General features: G+C 39.0%; 1 long non-coding RNA gene across 1 annotated transcript in view; it reads right to left on the minus strand.

The window, feature by feature from the left end:
- The window catches only part of LOC127540044 (uncharacterized), a 132,996-nt gene that overhangs the window by 79,739 nt on the left and 37,814 nt on the right, over positions 1-15,443 (minus strand). The window contains exon 2 of the long non-coding RNA XR_007948088.1: positions 7,880-8,069. This is a non-coding gene — a long non-coding RNA (uncharacterized LOC127540044). The remainder of the gene's footprint in view (positions 1-7,879; positions 8,070-15,443) is intronic.

Consider the following 15,443-nt stretch of genomic DNA (forward strand, 5'->3'; position numbering starts at 1 on the left):
TAGTCAATGCAGTTGCCTGTCCCAAAAAAATCAATCATCTGACCTCTAAACTCCGTGCACAATAAAGACAACTATAAAGTTATCTATTCTTTTTTGGGTTGATGTGGGAATTCCTAAAACGCTTCTTGTTCCATAGCAGTGCCAGAGGTAAATAACCATACCTGGAGGTGCTACATGCCTAAGTTGCACTTACTCTGTCTGGCATTCACCCTCTCCTCTCTATATCTTGGCTGCAGAATTGCCTCCTTCACCAGGACTGTCCTTCTTAAGTGGTTCTACCCTATATTACTACCTTCCTCCCTTTTGGCAGGATTTCTGATTTTGTCTACACCATAGTCAAGTTGTCCCAGGAAATCACTCTGCTGAAGTTCCTCGGTTAAAGCTGTCTCTGCATCAGCCAAGGAGGCTGACTTTCCTGACTACTGCAACCCTGTTGGCTTCTCTTGGATCCCTGATCCATACCACAGTCACCTTTACCTCACTGCATCGCTCTGTCAGAAGCATCTTGATAGAACTAGCCATGGGCCTGAAGCATCCAGGGAAGCTTGTCACAAACCACCAAATGCAGATTTATTCACTTGACCTCACATTATTGCAAAACCATGGGGTGCTGAACATCCTAACAGGTGAGAGAGGGAAATGCTATATCATCACTGGGGAAAAATGCTGTTTCTCTGTCAACTGACACCCTCAAATAGAATAAAAGCTTGGTGCTCTAAATATGCAAGCAGAAGACTTATGGAATAGTGGTCAGAATTTTCTAAAGAACATCTCTGCCTTACCTTCTTCCATTCTGGTTGCCTGAAAACATAGGCTGTACTCTCCATTCTGTTCTCCCTGGTTTGATGTTTCTCTTCTTTATTTGGCTTGCCATCTTCCCTGGCATTCACTTCATAATTCACTTATTTTACATAAAATCCCTATCCTGTCTCAAATCAATGTTCCTCATCAATCTTCAGAGTCATTCCAAACTTTTGATCAGAAGGAGAAAGTAAGGAAATATTACTCTGATTATCTTTTTTTTTTTTTGTTAAAGCTTTTTATTTACAAAACCTAACCATGGGTAATGTTATAGTAGAAGAAAGTAATGCAATATTGTTCTATGAGAAATGGTCAGAAGGCTGATGTCAGAGAGACCTGGAGAAACTTAGATGAACTGATGCTAAGTGAAGTGAGTAGAAAAAAGAGAAAGGTACAGACAGTAAAAACAATATGGGACAATCAACTGCACACATGGCTTTTTTCAACAATGAGGTGATTCAGGCCTGTTCCAATAGACTTGTGATGGAAAGAGCCAGCTACATCCAAAGAAAGGCCTCTGGAGAGCGAATGTACATCACAACATATTATAGACATCTTTTGTTGTTGTTTGCTTGCTTTTCTCTTAGGTTTTTTTGTTTGTTTTTTGTTTTTTCATTTTTGATCTGATCTTTCTTGGGCAGCATGATAATGTGTTAATGTGGATATAAGAATGGCACACTTTAACTTACATTGGATTACTTGCTGTCTATGGGAAGGAGAGTGGGGGAAGGGAGGGAGAAAAATTTATAACAAAAGATTTTGCAAGGGTGAATGTTGACAACTATCTTTGCATGCATTTTGAAAATAAAAAGCTATTTAAAAATAGAAGAAAAAATTCACTGAAGAAAAGAACTTTGTAAATAGAGTTGGCCAAATGAAAAAGGAGGTTAAAAAGCTACCTGAAAAAAATGATTATTTTAAAATTTTGAATTAGACTAGTGGAAGCTAATGACTCCAGGAGACAGCAAGAATCAATACACACACCCCTTCTTGGAAAAAACAAGGAATATGGAAAAGAGATCCAAGTGAGATAATTTGAGACTTCGTAGAGTACAAGAAAATCATGATTCAAGAAAGAGTTTGGACAACATTCTTCAAAAAGTCATAGAGAAAATCTACCTTGGTATCCTAGAAGAAGTTCAGTGTTCCTCTCAGTTAAATGCAAAAGTTCAGTTTTCCTCTCAGGCATTTTCCATTGAAGAAAAACTCTAGTGCTATCTCAAAAAGTAAACTGCTCTCATTAAATGCTTTAATCCAAAAGGAAATGTTATATTAACACCAAGTTAATATAACACCAAGTGCAAATCCCTTCATGTCAAGGAATTCTATTATCTTTCCTACTTTTACCCAGATTCAATTCTAGGATATCTCTTGCAATTCCTGCCAGCCAGGATGATGCCATTCCTGGAAGTATCATCCCTAGGAAATTCTGTACAAGTAAAGAGTTGTTATTTTTCATAAATTGTTTCTGCATGATCCAGGTAGAAAGATCAACATACTAAAGAGGAAAAGAAGGGTCATTACCCAGTCACATTTTAGACTTGGAACTAATTGCATTGCTCTGACCCTTGATAATCTCAATCCCTTAACCATCTGTACTGTTTCCCTATCTACCAACTTATGTTCTTGATTCTAGCCTTTAAAATGGGAGGGGGAGGTCTGCCTTCCATGTTCCACATCTTTGAGTTCAGTGTCAAAGTCATTGGCCCTGTTTATTAGGAAAGTCTCGCTTAAGTAACAAACTGTTAATGCTCAGAACTTTGTACCTTAGTTGACTTGACTTTACTTGTGACAAGGAGGCTTAATGGTCATTAGACCACCCATGCAATCACTCCTAAGGAAAGCTTTCACTAATAATATCTGTGCATGGAAATCACCATCATCAATTAAGCATGATTGTCTTGAAGCCAGCATGATAGTCTCACTTGATCTGCTGTCCAGGCATTTCACTCGTGTAGGACTCTGTGTTTATGGAGATAAGAAGGGGGTTCTTGGAAAAGATCTGGAGTGGTTTGTTATTTCCTTCTCTGACTCATTTTACAAATGAGGAAACTGAGGCAAACAGGGTGAAGTGACTTGACCAGGTTCTCATACCTAGTAATTAGCTTCCTTCAGTCTCACCTAAAAGAAAGCTGAAAGCTTATACAACATTGTCCAACTCTTTCTGACCCCAAGGACCACAGCATGCCAGGCACTTCCAGCTTTCAAAATCCGTGCAAGATCATGTTCCTGGTTGCCTGACACTACCATCGCATCCTCAGCCTTCAACTTTTCCTTTTACATGGCTCAAATATTTCAGCTTCAGTGATTGACCTTCCAGATAATGGTCTAAATTAATTTCTTTAATGACTGACATTTCATCCTTTTGCTGTCCAAAGGACTTTCTCCAGGACCACAACTGAAGTGCTGATTTTGTGGCCCACCAGCTTTCCTTGTTCTGCAAGTCTCAGAGTCCTGGAAGTCCCAAAGCTTTGACTCTGGACTTTTATTGGCAAGGTGACATCTCTGTTTTTTTGTAAGCTGTCCAGAGTTGCCATAGTTTTCCTTCAGAACAGTAAACATCTTTTCACTTTCATGGTGGCACCTGGCATCTGCAATGATCATTTAGAGCAAGGCTATAAAAAATGACACTGCTTCGATTTCTTCTCTCACTGTTTGATCATTATAAGGTTTTAGTTTTGTTTTTTTTTTAACTTAGCTTCAACTATTCTTTATTTTTTTTATTTATGGAATACAACAAGCATTTTCATAACAGTACAGTAAAAAGATGCCCACACATGAAACTATAAATCAATTACGCACAATATGCTATTCCTTTCAAATGGACAACAAAAAGTCATGTAATTTTTTTCTTTTTTTCTTGCCTTCAACAACCTAGACCTGGCTACCATTAGATATAAATAAGTATACATCTGAAATTTATTCTATATACATTTCTATTCATCCATTCTTTCTCCTAATACAGAGTTTCTCCCTTCATATGCCCTCTCTGGTTATTTTGGATATTTATAATAGATACAGTAACTTAGTTATTCTTCAAACACTATTGTTATTACTGCATACAATGTTGTTTTATTTTTGAGCCTCTCACTCTTCTGTATTTTGGAATAGTCTTTCCATGTTTTTCTAAAATCTGGAGTTCATCACTCCTTAAATTACAGTAGTATTCCATCATAATCTTGTACCACAACTTGTGTGATCATTCTCCAGGTGACAGGATTCTCTGCAATTTCTAGTTCTTAGCTACCAGAAAGAGTGCAGCTACTAACATTTTTGAGTGAGTTTTTCCACACATAACGTTTAGAATGGATCCAGTCTTGGTATGGTCAAAGGGGTCTACAAAATGGTTGGTTCATTTTACAATTCCCACCAACAATTAACTGTCTCTCAATTTTTCCACATGCTCTTCAACGTTTGTCACTTTCTTCTACTATCCTTTTAGACAACCTCATTGGAGTAAAATGATATTTTCAGGTAGTTTTAATATTAATTTCTCTGATCTGTGATCATCTAGAGCCTTTTAAAGACATCACTATAAATTCTTTTGATTTCTACTTTGAAACACTTTCCATTCATTTTATTTATTCCTTGGGGAAACAAGTCATGTTCTTATGTCTTTAACAAAGTTCTATTTGCTGTTTGTGAATTACCTTCTATCTTATTTTTACTCCTTACTTTCTTTATTAGCTTCTCCTTTTACCCTCTCCCTACTACTTTCACCTCCTATTCCTTATTTTACCCAGTCCTTTAAATTCCCTTATCTTTTCTTCCCACTCTCCTAATCTTAATCTATATTCCCTTGAAAAAGTTCGAACTCCATCCTATCCCAGTTCTGTCACTTCTCATCAAGAGTGCAGCTCTGAAGGCTTTACCATGAGCATCCATCAGTTTCCTACCTAACAAGTGTGTTCCTCTACATTCATTTATCTAGTTTGGAAGAAACGAAAGATCTTTCCCTGCTGATTGACAACATTAAACTGCTCCTACACAAGTGAGGCCTCCACTTATATCTTCACATTTTTATCATATACCACAGGGATTTTTTGGTCCTAATCTTATTGTTTGAAAGCTGTATATACACACGTATATATACATATATACACATATACACACATATGTGACATTCTCAAACAAAGCTCTTTTTTATTCATTACTTTATTCTCTGCTCCAGTGATGTTCATGTTAGTGCTGTTCAGGTTTAAACTGGCTCTCACTACCTGACCTGGTTATTGTAATAGCAGACTAGGATTGTATTAATATCTATTTTGTTACAAATTTTAACAGAGAAGGAGACCTCTGCAAATGACCTGTACTGGAGAAGCACATTCACTAGAAGCTGCTCTCAATCCCCACTCACTTCAGGATACCTAACACAAGAGATGTCCAGAGGCCAAGAGGCTGTCCCAGAGACTTCTCATCACACTCTCTTTGAGGACTTGCCACATCTAGGCTAACTGTGGCCTCTGGGCTGTCATACAGCTTCTCCAAGGGACATGAAGATTTAATACTCCCATCTATTTGAAGATTTGCCATATATAGTCAATGAAGCCAAAGTAGCATTTTTCTTTGTTTGAACCTCCCATGTTTTCTCCATAACCTAAAGAAGGTTCCCAATTTGGTCCTTGCCTCTGTAATGCTCTTGCTCTGTGGCCAGGTGGTTGCAGTGGCTAGAGAAAGCTCGGCCTGGAGTCCAAAAGACTCATCCTAAGTTTCAGTCTGGTCTCAGACCCTAACTAGCTTGGTGACCCATGGTAAGTATATTAATTCTCCTGGCCTCAGTTTCCCTGTTTGCAAAATGAACTTGAGAAAGAAATGGCATGCCTGACAAACAATGGCAGCAGCATTTATTGCCCAGAGGGTCTTCCTACCAGAATTTCTATGGCTTCTCAGGTTGTTGATCCAAACAAGCAGAACCAGAAGTACATTGTACAATGTAACAGTCAGAATGTGTGATGATCAACTATGAAAGCTTTGGTCCTCCTCAGAGGTTCAAGGATACAAAACAATCCCAACAGACTTTGCACAGAAAATGCCATCTGCATTCACACAAAGAACTAAGGAAACTGAATGTAAATCAACACTATGTTCTCTACTTTTTTTTCTTTTGTTATCTCTTCAATAGTTTTTCACTTTAGTTCTGATTTCTCTTTCCCCAGAACATGCATAAAGCAATGTGTTTTAAGAATAAATAAATTTACTAGAGAAATAAAGAGAAAAATAATTTCATTATGGAGGGTTCTTAAAGAACTAAATAGTAATAGACATACCCATGTTACAAGAGCTTCGTTAACAAAGGTGCTTTCATCTTGGACAATCACTCAGCACCAACATTGTGCCTTTCACCCCCCAGTCAGTCATCAAGGGTGGAAAAAAAAGTTAATGGAATAATGGAACCCCCTTATTAATTTCATGGAAGCACTAGGTTAGGAAGTTAGGTCTTTATGAGATAATGTCAGGACACCTGATACCACTATACCCATGGGTGAAAGCATAGCAACTTAATGCTGCCTCCTACACAATTCTGTTGTGATAATGTCTACAGACATTATCAGAGACTTACCAATTTGTCTCTCAGTCCCATTCTTTAGGAATCATAACTGAGGCTCAGCTCCTAATGCAGTCCTGTCATTGGGTCTTCTGGAATCTCTGAAAGCCATGGTGGAAAGGTCCTTTGAAGTCCTGCTCTCTACTCCCCCTTCAGCCAGACTCAAGGTTGTGTACTTGTGGTGCCACCTGGCACATCCTAAATGGGCAATACCACCTGCCAGATGGCAGAACCTACAGGACATCACTGGATTTGGAAGTCAGGTCACCAGGAAGTTCTGCAATCCAGGTAGGTGGTCCTGCTCCCAAACTCCTGAACCTCTCCAGATGGAGAAGCCACTTGTTCTGGTCTGATTCATAGAGCAGTAGCTTATGTAAAGGAAGTAGCCAGTGCCCCCAATCGTTACTTCTATCCCCTTTCTCCTCACATTATCACAGTAATTCTTAGATGAAAGATTACCCATATAATAAAGGCGCACATTAACCCAAAACTAATGGTCTTAGTAGCAGGTTTTATAGTCCCTACCATTGTGGACCTTTACTTGGAGGGTCCATTACACTCAGAATCTCTCTCAAACTGAAGTTTCACTCTGTATCTAGGGCATAATCAGCAACATGTGCCCTCACTGTGGATCACTGAATTTCATGTTTTGTAATTTCAACTTCATTTTAATTCTATATTCAGAGCACCTGTGGCCACAGATGTCCCTGAATAGAACTCTATAGCACTAGAAAAGCCTCCTTAAACATGAGTCATGCAGGAACCTGTCCCAACAAATCAGACATCAGACCCCTAAACTTTGTGCACAATAAAGACAATTGCAAAAGCATCTATTCAATTTTTGGGTTGATGTGGGAATCCCCAAAAGGCTTCTTGTTCCATAGCAGTGCCAGAGGTAAACACCCATCCCTGCAGGGGCTACATGATGTGAGTTGCACTTACTCTGCCTGGGATTCACCCTCTACTTTCCATATCTTGGCTGTAAAATTGCCTCCTTTGCCAGGACAGTCCTTCTTATGTGGTTCCACGCTATATCACTGCCTTCCTCTTTTTTGGAGGATCTCTTTGATTTTGTCTACACCGTGCTCAAGTTGTCCCAGGAAATCACTCAGCTGAAGTTGCTCTCTGGTTAAAGCTGTCTCTGCATTAGCAAAGGAGGCTGACTTTCCTGACTATTACAATCCTGTTGGCTTCTCTTGAATCCCTGATCCATACCATAGCCACCTTTGACTCACTGTACCCCTCTGTCAGAAGCATCTTGACAAAACTAGCCATGGGCCTGAAGCATCCAGGGAAACTTGTCACAAACCACCAAACACAGATTTATTCACTTGACCTCACGGTATTGCAAAACCATAAGGTGCTGGGGGCCCTGACAGGTGAGACAGAGAGATACTGTATCATCACTGCGAAGAAATATTGTTCCTTTGTCAACCAATACCCTCAAATAGAATAAAAGCTTAGTTCTCAAAATGCAAGCAGAAGATTTATGGAATAGTGGTCAGAATTTTCTGAAGAACGTCTCCCCCTTACCTTCTTCCATTCCGGTTGCCTGAAAACATTGGCTGTATTCTCCATTCTGCCGTTCCTGGTTTGATGTTTCTCTTCTTTTTGTGGCTTGCCATCCTCCTTGGCATTTACTTTATAACTCACTCCTTTTAACATAAAATCCAAATCCTGTCTCAAATCAATGTTCCTCATCAATCTTCAGGGTCATTCCAACCTTTTGATCAGAAGGAGAAAATAAGGAAATAATACTATGATTATCTTTTTTTTATTTTTTATTTTATCTAAACTTTTTATTTACAAAACCTATCCAGGGGTAATAAGTTATAGTACATAAAAGTAATGGAATATTGTTCTATGTGAAATGGTCAGAAGGCCAATGTCAGAGAGGCCTGGAAAAACTTACATGAACTGATGCTAAGTGAAGAGTAGAACCAAGAGAAAGGTACAGACAGCAAAAACAAGATGCTGGGACAATCAACAGACATGGCTTTTTTTAACAATGAGGTGATTCAGGCCTATTCCAATAGACTTATGTCAGAGAGAGGCAGCTACACCCAGAGAGAGGCCTCTGGGGACCAAATGCAAGTCACAACATAGCAATAACTTCTTTTGTTGTTGTCTACTTGCTTTTTCCTTTCTCAAATTTTTTTTTTCATTTTTGATCTGATTTTTCTTGGGCAGCATGATAATGTGTTAATGTGGATATAAGAACTGCATACCTTTAACTTATATTGAATTACTTGCTATCTAGGGAAGGAGAGTCGGGGAAGGGAGGGAGAAAAATTTGTAACAAAAGATTTTGCAAGGGTGATGACAACTATCTTTGCATGCATTCTGAAAATAAAAAGCTATTAAAAAAAAAAAAAGAATCACTGAAGTAAAGACCTTTATAAATAGAGCTGGCCAAATGAAAAAGGAGGTTAAAAAGCTACCTGAAAAAAAAACTGATTCATTAAAAATTTGAATTAGACTAGTGGAAGCTAATGTCTCAATGAGACAGCAAGAATCAATACACACACACCCCTTATTGGAAAAACAAGCAATATGGAGAATAGATCCAAGTGAGATAATTTGAGAATTAGTGGAGTACCAGAAAACCATGATCCATGATCCAAAAAAGAGTTTGGACAACATCCTTCAAAAAGTCATAGAGAAAATCTACCCTGGTATCCTAGAAGAAGTCAGTGTTCCTCTCAGATAAATGCACAAGTTCTGTTTTTCTCTCAGTCATTTTCCACTGAAGAAAAATTCAAATGCTAACTCAAAAAATGCACTGCTCTCATTAAATGCTTTAATCCAAAAGGAATTGTTATATCAACACCAGATGCAAATCCTTTCATGTCAACAAATTCTATTATCTTCTCCACTTTTAACTACCCAGATTCAATTCTAGGACATCTCGTGCAATTCCTCCCAACCAGGATGATGCCATTCCTGGAAGTATCATCCATAGGAAGTTCTGTACAAGTAAAGATTTGTTCTTTCTCATAAATTGTTTCGGCATGATCCAGGTAGAAAGCATCAACATACTCAAAGAGGAAAAGAAGGGTCATTACCCAGTCACATTTCAGACTCGGAACTAATTGCATTCCCCTGCCCCTTGATAATCTCAATCCCTTAACCATCTGTACTGTTTCCCCATCTACCAACTTCTGTTCTTGGTTCTAGCCTTTGAAATGGGAGGGGGAGGCTGCCTTCCATGTTCCACGTCTTTGAGTTTAGTGTCAAAGTCATTGGCTCTCTTTATTAGGAAAGTCTTGCTTAAGTAACAGACTGTTAATGCTCAGCACTTTGTGCTTCAGTTGACCTGACTTTACTTGTGACAAGTAGGTTTGATGATCTTTAGAACACCCATGCGATCACCCCTGAAGGAAAGCTTTCACTAATACAATCTGTGCATGGAAATCACTGTCATTGTCTTGAAACCAGCACGATAGTCTCACTTGATCACTGATCACTGAAATGTCCAGGCATTTCACTTGTGTATGAGTCTTTGTGTTTGTGGAAATAGGAAGGGGGTTCTTGGCAACGATCTAGGAGTGGTTTGTTATTTCCTTCTTTAGTTCATTTTAAAATGAGGAAACTGAGACTAAAAAGGTGAAGTGACTTGACCAGGTCCCACACCTAGTAATTATATGAGACCAGATTTGAACTCATGAAGCTGAAACTTCCTGATGGCAAGCTCTATGCACTTAGGTCCCTCTCCCCCACACCCTAGCTGCTTTCAGTCTCACTTTAAAGGAGCCTGTAAGCTTATAGAGCATTGGCCATTGAGTCATCCAATCATGTCCAACTCTTTTTGACCCCAGCATGCCAGGACCTTCCAGCTGTCAAATCTCTCCAAGGTCATGTTCTTGGTTGCCCTGACACTACATTCTCAGCCTTCAACTTCTCCTTTTATGTGGCTCAAACATTTCACCCTCAGTGATTGACTTTTCAAAGAATAGTCTGAATTAATTTCTTTAATTACTGACTTATTGAAATGAGCAGAAACAGAAGATCATTATACACTTCAACAACGATACTGTATGAGGATGTATTCTGATGGAAGTGGATTTCTTTGACCTAACTCCGTTTCAATTGATAAATGATGGACAGAAGTAGCTACTCCAAAGAAAGAACACTGGGAAATGAATGTAAACTATTTGCATTTTTCTTTTTCTTCCCGGGTTATTTTTACCTTCTGAATCCAATTCTCCCTGTGCAACAAGAGAACCGTTCAGTTCTGCAAACATATATAGTATCTAGGATATACTGCAACATATTTAACATATATAGGACTGCTTGCCATCTAGGAAAGGGGGTGGAGGGAGGGAGGGAGGGGTTAAAAAAAATCGGAACAGAAGTGAGTGCAAGGGTTAATGTTGTAAAAAAAATTACCCTGGCATGGGTTCTGTCAATAAAAAGTTATTATAAATTTAAAAAAAGGAAAAAAATAATTACAATTCAAAATAATAATAATAATAATAATAATAATAATAATAATAATAATTACTGACTTATGTCATCTTTTGGCTGTCCAGAGGACTTTGTCCAGGACCACGATTGAAGTGTTGATTTTGTGGCCCACCAGCTTTCCTTGTTCTGCAAGTCTCACAGATTCCTGGAAGTCCCAAAGTTTTGACTCTGAACTTTTGTTGGCAAGGTGACAAGTCTACTTTTTTGTAAGCTGTCCAGAGTTGCTATAGTTTTCCTTCAAAGCAGCAAGCATTTTTTTTTCACTTCATGGTAGCACCTGCCATCTGCAATGGTCATTTAGAGCAAGGCTATAAAACATGACACTGCTTCAATTTCTTCTTCCTCTGTTTGACCATTACAAGATTTTAGGGTTTAATTTAGTTTCAACTATTCTTTATTTTTTTTTGATTTATGGAATACAAAAAGTATTTGAATAACAGTATAGTAAAAAGATGACCACACATGAAACTATAAATTGATTATACACAATTTGCTATTCCTTTCAAATGGACAACAAAAAATCATGTAATTCTTTTTCATTTATTTCTTCCCTCCAGCATCCTAGACCTAGCTACCATTAGATATAAATAAGTATACATCTGAAATTTATTCTATATACATTTCTATTCATCAGTTCTTTCTCCTAACATATACAGTGTCTCCCTTGTTATGCCCTCTATGGTTAATTTGGATATTAGATACAGTAGATATAGTATCTTAGTTATTCTTCAAAAAATATTGCTATTATTGCATACAATCTTTTCTTATTCTGTTCTTCTCACTCTTCTGTATTTTGACTAGTCTTTCCATGTTTTTCTAAAATCTGGAGTTCATTCTTATATCAGAGTAGTATTTCATCATATACTTGTACCACAACTTGTGTGATCGTTCCCCAGGTGACAGGCAAGTCTCCCATTTCTAGTTCTTAGCCACCACAAAGAGCTACAAACATTTTTGAGCATGTTTTTCTACACACAATGTTTAGAATGGATCCATTGGTATGCCCAAAGGGCTCTGCAAAATGGTTATTTCATATTATAATTCCCACCAACAATTGTCTCTCAGTTTTTCCATATCCTCTTCAACATTTGTCACTTTCCCTGTCTACCTTTTTAGACAATCTGGTAGCAGTAAAATGATATTTCCAAGTACTATTAATATGAATTTCTATGATGTGTAATGATCTAGAGCCTTTTAAAAACATGACTATTAATTCTTTCGATTTCTTCTTTGAAAAACTGTCATTCATTTCACGTGTTCATTGGGGGAACAACTCATGTTCTTATGTCTTTAACAAAGTTCAATTTGCTATTTGTGAATACCTTCACAAATGTTTCCCTCGTTCTCCTCTCTTCCCCTCACTTCAGACTCTAGAAAGTTTGCAGACTCATTAGCTCAGTCTGGGAAAACCTTGAGACTCCCAGGAAGAAACTAAAGTAAGCCAGCTTTGCTGAGCCTTCCTGGGGCACTCTAGTAAGTCAGTGATACGACTGTACTCCTCACACAACACAAGTCGCATTGCTGTATTTTCTGCTCTAGACCATGTGTACTTACCTGAGAATGCCAGGGAAGGAGATGAACCCCCAGAGAAGGCTGCAAGCTCTCTGTCGCTCTAGATCCCCAGGTTTCAGCCCCTAAACTGCCACAAGAGCAACAAGAACAAGGGAGATTTGGACAGGGGGATGGAGCGGTTTGGACCTGTCTGTGTTCAGGGACTCCTCCTCTCCTCAAGGTCTCTTAGTGACAACTGTGGCTTTCTTACAAGAGCCAGAGTTCCCCATCCCCCCATTGCATGAATCAGTCACAACAAGGGAAACCCTAAATGCATTGTAGCTGATTACTAGACAAGGGCCTGTAGAAAATGGGATTCAGCTGACCTGCTGAGGGGGAGAGGGAGAGGTCACTATTACCTTTGACTGGCCCGCTTGTGTTGCTGGTTTGGCAAGTGAGGGGGTAGCATGTACTTGGCATGTAATTGACTGCTGCTGCTTTCCCTGAGAGGGTGTCCACAGGGAGCAGGCAGGTTACTGTCTCTGAAGGGCTGCCTAGTGGGAAGCTGACATATAATCAGCAGGAGGCCCCAAGGTAGCTGTTAATGCCCAGCTCCTGGGTAAGGGGCAGCTGTTGGCAGGGCCAGCGAGGTGCCAGGATGTTTGATGTTGGCTCCTTGGCCTTGGCATCCGAGCGTTAGCATGAAGTTGGAGTGTTGCTGGGCAGGAGGAGACAATGGCAGCCTGTGCTTGATGTATGGGCGTGACTGTGCCAGGATAGGGGGCAGTGCATGTGTCCTTGAAGTTTAGTGTGCAGGTAATGCATGAATAGGTAGAGTCATAGTTTTTCAGTTGGTTTCAATAAATACGTATGACAGGGTGAGTTGCTTCTGTATATCAAATGCAATTCTTGGTTGAGAGTCATTTAATTGAATTTGTCAGTCTAAAAGGAAAATTCTCTGCTCCAGTGATGTTCATGTCAGTGCTGTTAAGGTTTAAGCTGGCACTCACTACCTGACCTGGTTATTGCAATAGCAGACTAGGATTGCATTGACATCTATTTTATTACAATTTTTATACGAGGAGATCTCTGCAAATGGCCTGTACTAGAGAAGCACATTTGCTAAAAGCTGCTCTTCAGCCCCACTCATTATAGTCATGTCATTCTTTTTCTCCTTTTCTTCCCTCCAACAGCCTAGACCTGGCTACCACTAGATATGAATAAGTTATATATCTGAACATTATTCTCCATACATTACTATTCACCCATTCTTTCTCCTAATATATTTAGTATCTGCCTTCATATGCCCTCTATGGTTAATTTAGATATTTATAATAGATATAGTAACTTAAAAGCTTTTCTTCAAAAAAAAAAAAAGGTATTCTTCAAACAATATTGCTATTACTGCACACAATGTTGTCTTATCTCTATTCTTCTCACCCTTCTGTATTTTACACTAGGATTTCCATGTTTTTCTAAAATCTGGAGATCATCACCCACAGCAGTCCTTCATCAAGGAGACAGTGTGATAGAGTGGGTGAACCTCCCGGCACAACCAGAACAAAGCCTTACTCCTTACCCAGTGCTTGTGGCTAGAATTTTATTAAAGGCCATTAAACGAGCAGTACAATTATCTGGGACAAGACCTGACAAGATATACACCTTTTATACAAATGCACAAATTAATGTATGTTGCGAGACCATCCCAGAGTGGCAAATTTTACTGGCCATGACTCCAAATTTTGCACATGGGTCTCCATTAAAGATTACCAGACTATTGCATAATTGGCAATGGATTCTTGAAGAAAAGGTTTCTAAGGTTCCTCTTAAAGGACCAACTATCTTTACAGATGCATCCAAATACAGTATTTGTGCTGTATACTCTCATGACTTAACTCTAAAGAGAGTAGTCAGAACTCCTTTTCAGCCACTCAGCAGAACGAATTATATGCAATCATGTTAGCTCTTACTTATTACCCAGGAGACATAAATATAATATCTGATTCAGCCTATTCAGTAGGTGTGGTACAAAGAATTGCCACAGCCCAAATAAAATTTGCGGCTTCTAATATATATCAGCTCTTTAAGGAACTTCAAGTGCAAGTGAGAAAGCATCCAGGAAAGATTTATATCTTGCATGTCCACTCACATAGTGGACTTCCAGGTCCTATTTTTCATGGAAATTCAAAGGCAGATAGCCTTTTAACTATGTTAGCCAGTATTCCTTTATTTTGGGAGACCCAGGAATCCCATTCTAAATACCATCAGGCTGCTCGAGCTTTGCATTTACAATTTGGGATTACAAAAGAGAAAGCTAGAAGCACAGTAAAAAGCTGTATAGCTTGCCTTCCTTTCCACTCTCCTACGCTCCCTCCAGGGAAGAACCCTCATGATTTGAGACCTAATGAAATCTGGCAAATGGATGTGACCCATTATAAATCTTTTTGTCGTCTGTCTTTTATCCACATTGTGGTAGACACCTTTTCAGGATTCACTTTTGCCATACCAGCAGCAAAAGAGACAGCCCGAGTAGTCACTGAATTCCTCATTCAAGCATTCGCAATTAAGGGTGTGCCACAAGAAATAAAAACAGATAATGGACCTACATATAGATCCAAACATTTTGAACACTTTTGTGCACAGTATAAGATTTTACATACCACTGGCATACCCTTTAATCCTTAAGGTCAGGCAATCGTAGAAAGAAGAAACAGGGATATTAAGACACTCCTCAAAAAACAAAAGAAAGGGGGAGCCACGGGTAACCCTAGAGAACTTCTAAATTTAGTTCTCTATACCATTAATTTTTTAATCTTTGATAAAGATGCACTGGCTCCGGCAGACAGGTTTTATAACCTATCAGAAGAACAGTGTCCAGTGCGAGCAGCTCCACTATCTTTAGATAATCGCCAGGTGATATGGAGAGATCCAAAAAGTGGTGAATGGAAGGGACCAGATAGGCTAACTGCTTGGGGGAGAGGGTTCGCTTGTATATCTTCAGGTGGAGAAGGAATCAGAGGTACCAACAAGCCACATTCACCTTGTCTATCACAGAGAGATGGAACAGACCCTTGAAATGAAGGAGAAGTCCCAAGAAATATCGGGTGGTTCTGTTGCTGATTGTGCTCTTCATTGAAAG

This window comes from Antechinus flavipes, chromosome 6 (assembly GCF_016432865.1).
Source record: "Antechinus flavipes isolate AdamAnt ecotype Samford, QLD, Australia chromosome 6, AdamAnt_v2, whole genome shotgun sequence".
In the NCBI taxonomy this organism is placed as follows: Eukaryota; Metazoa; Chordata; class Mammalia; order Dasyuromorphia; family Dasyuridae; genus Antechinus; species Antechinus flavipes.